Source organism: Peromyscus maniculatus, chromosome 2 (assembly GCF_049852395.1).
Source record: "Peromyscus maniculatus bairdii isolate BWxNUB_F1_BW_parent chromosome 2, HU_Pman_BW_mat_3.1, whole genome shotgun sequence".
Taxonomy (NCBI): Eukaryota; Metazoa; Chordata; class Mammalia; order Rodentia; family Cricetidae; genus Peromyscus; species Peromyscus maniculatus.
Genome location: NC_134853.1, coordinates 42,245,196 through 42,248,941, shown reverse-complemented (window position 1 = coordinate 42,248,941; position 3,746 = coordinate 42,245,196). Strand labels below are relative to the sequence as shown.

The following is a 3,746-nucleotide window of genomic DNA, read 5'->3' as shown; positions in this document are numbered from 1 at the left end:
AAAAGTGATGAAAGATTTAGGAAAAGTCTTGTTTGGATTCATTTGTAGAGTCAGTGTACTTTGAGAACAGTCTGGTTGCTGTTGGTGGATTATTACCACATTTACTCCCATTTTACTGTTTAGGGGTACACTCATGTAATTGAAGTTTTTAAGGCAGAGTCTGGGCTTCAGCAGCCTCTAGGCTCAAATTCCTGTCACTAATATCCCCAGTAAGGAGGTTAGGCCTGATTTAAAAAACAGAGGTTTAATCAGTGTGTTATCACATTTGATAAGAGGAAGCAATAAAGGGATTCTGTGACTCTGAGTTCATCTTTGGGATACTGATATGAGCTTTAGGTTTATACAGAATAAGAACTGGGTAGGAGGAGCTGGCCATGATGGTGCAAGCCTGTAACCCCAGTACTCAAGAGGCAGAGGCAGGAAGGTCCAGACAAGTTGGCCTAAATAGGAATTACAGTCAGGAAATCGAAAGTTACTTGTAATTAAAGAGTAACTGGAAAGATAGTAGTGTGCTTGATCATTGCCTTCATTCTGGTCCTGCAAGGTCATGCTGCAAAGGTTTGCTGTTATCTCACAGTTGAGATGCAAGCTGATTCTGAAATGGTTGTTTTTGCTATAGGATGTGGCTTCCCAATTATGGGTAATTGTCTTCACTTGGGTGTAGTCTGCTCTGCATATTTATCCATTTCTCAGGGGTAGTCTGAGTTCCATGTCATAAAGATTTATTTACTAGTCTTGTTTTTCTAAGTGGCTCATGAGTGTGAACTAAAGTTGTGGGTGAGGGGGCAGCCACACCTGTGTTAAAGAATCTACGGAGCTGAAAGGTTACAACCTTCTGGTTTGGGAGAGTAGGAATGTTGCAGATTATTCTAGGCTTTCTTTGTCCCTTTATGGCCAATTGCTTCTCATCTCTAAGTCTGATCTAACATCGTATGACTACTGATATTAGCTGATACCCGGCTTCTGTGGGCATTTCTAGGTTAGTGTGGTCCAAAATGAGGAATGGACAGTGGATAGTGGCAAGCAGAGAATAAGAAAGGAGACATTTCCAAGGAAAGTGCTTCAGTGGCTATGATTTTCTTTCTTTCTTTTTTTTTTCACAGCAATGTGCTTATATTTTTCATCATTTTACTTTCTAACATTAAGAATAAGTACACAAACTTAAAATCAGACCAAATAAAAAGGCACATGGAGGCAACGTTTTAGCTATTTTTTTTTTTCATCTGTCAATAAGAAAGCAGGCAGACACCAGATTTCTATTTCAGTTGTATTTGTTAACTTCCCAGTTTAACTCACATTCTTTTCTGACATATACTCATATGAATTTCAGGTCACTTTTCTGAAAATGCACTAAAATTACTTATGCTTGCCTGTTAACTTTTTTAAATGCTGATGAAAGAACACTACAAACATACCACTATTGAGGCAAAATAGAAACAAAGCTCAAAAACACCAGACAAAAACGAAGTAAGAGTAAAAATGCTCATTTTATCACTCTGTTGCTCCCATCTCCACTGTATAGCCCATAGTGGCCTGCTGGAATTGCAGGCCTGCATTATCACAGTCAGCTTCTCCTCTTTCAAATATTTAAATGCCTTCAGTGTCTACGTTTAAACTCTTCCAATGTTAAATGGAAGGTTGATATGGATGGAGTTATTGTCACAAGAGTCTAGAACAGAGGTATAAGGCAAGCAAATGGTACCACTGTTTGCTACCCATGCACGCACTCTAGTTAGACCAAAATACCCAGGCTGGCTGGGCTCAGAGGCTGGCCTGGACCTTGTAGTTCATTCTTACTTTATTGGGTTCTATTTTGTTCCATATTTGCTTGGTCCACTATTTTGTAATTAGGACAAGATGAGAGGTTCAATTAGTCTAAGAATGCTTAGCCACACCTCAAATTGTCTTACTCAAATATTTTTATCCTTCTAAACATATTCCTAATTTCCACCTACAGTTATTTTAAAGATATACAGTAAATCAGCTGAAAAGACAGGTGGGGAATGGGGCTAAGGACTGCCACCACCCTTGGGCATGGCTCTGGTGAGTGAGTTGACCAATGGTGGTGGGCAGGACCATCTAGTGAGTCTTCTCCAGGAAGGCCTTGCAGCACCCGAGCCATTGCTGGTACACCACTTCGAAGTCAGAATCATTGCCATAATAGGGATCTTCAATAATGAGTTGTTTCTGTGGACCATAGCTCCCAAGTAACTCAATTTTAGCTTTGCAGTTTTTAACTTGATTACTTCTTCTATTCAAATCTCTCAGATTGCTTTCATCCATACACAGTATATAATTGAATGTGGCAAAGTCTTCTTTTGTAATCTGCCGTGCAATGTGATTCATGGGGATGCCATGTTTTCTCATGCAGCTCTGCCCATGATAGTCAGGGGGCTTCCCCACTTCATAGGTGGATATAGCCGCACTGTCTATCCTCCATTTATCTGGAACATTTTCATCAGTTACCAATTTTCTGAAAACTGCTCCTGTAATGGGTGACCGGCAAATGTTACCAAGACACACAAACAACACTGACTTGGTCCCAACTTATGCCATCTTTCAGTCGGCTGTGATTTTCTTATCTGGCCTGTCCCTAGTCCACATTCAGGGTTGAATGGAAGAGCTTAAAAGTTTATTTGTCCCTTTAGAGAATCTAGTATACCTTTGTTGACTGTTACACGTCTTCACTAGTTCTTTTACTTTTTGGCTATACTTTTCTGCTGGGTATTTAAGATCATACATTTTGCCCCCACAAATGACCTTTATTTATTTATTTTTCAATTGTTAAAATCAGCCAAGTTTCCTCAGGAGCTACTCTTGGGGACAGAGCAGGAGCCCCTGGGGCTCCTGTAGTTTTCCCTTGCCAGTTATACCATCTGCTAGGATGGCTCAAGGTCTTGCTGACATGTGACTCCCTGGAAGTACAGAGGATATATATGTACACATCCCCCACCATGTTCATCCTCCTTTTCAGAATGTATACTGGACCTCCATAGCCTCTTGATCAAGAAAACAGAAGACTCACTTGAGTTGCAGAATGTTTTTGTTTTTTGAGAGGTCTTCTGAAGCCCAGAAGGACCGGGTGCTTGTTGAGGATGAACATGACTTTGAGTTTCTGATACTCCTGCCTCTGGAGTGGCTAGGATTCCAAGACTGTAGCTACCACTTCAGGTTAGGTGCTGAAGACCAAACCAGGGTCCCTGGTATGCTAGATCAGCATTCTATCAACTAAGTTATATCTGTAGGATCTGTAGAATGCTTTGAAGGGTGTCAAATCACCCCCTAGGATCTAGTTGGCCTGAGAGCAGTTCCAATTTGCCTGTTCTCTTTCTAAGATGTATATAAATGTCTGTGTGTTGTTTTAACTTTATTTTATGTATACAAGTGTTTTATCTTCATGTGTGACTGTGTACCATGTGAATGGGGTACGTGCAGAGGCTAGAAGAGGGTATCAGACTAAAAGATCATTGTTAACAGAGATGTCTATACTGGGAATTGGGCCTGGGCCCTCTGGAAGAGTAACCAGTGCTCTTAACCACTGAGACACCTCTTCAGCCCCACAACTTCCACTCCTTGCTGCTACTCTTTTTGACACAAGGTATATCACAAATTGCTAAATGGTCTTATTAATAGAAAACCCAGAGCCAGATATTGGGGTGAAAGCTGAAAGATCAGAGAAGCAGAGCAAGCCAGCCACAAGTTCTTACCTCTATGAAATCTTCAGTCCAAAGAGAGCGAGTTCCTGT

At 40.9% G+C, this 3,746-nt stretch overlaps 1 pseudogene; it reads right to left on the bottom strand.

The window, feature by feature from the left end:
• Nucleotides 1-1,980: 1,980 nt before the first annotated feature.
• On the bottom strand, nt 1,981-2,556 carry LOC102905049 (low molecular weight phosphotyrosine protein phosphatase pseudogene; annotated as a pseudogene).
• Between the last annotated feature and the right edge of the window lie 1,190 nt (nt 2,557-3,746).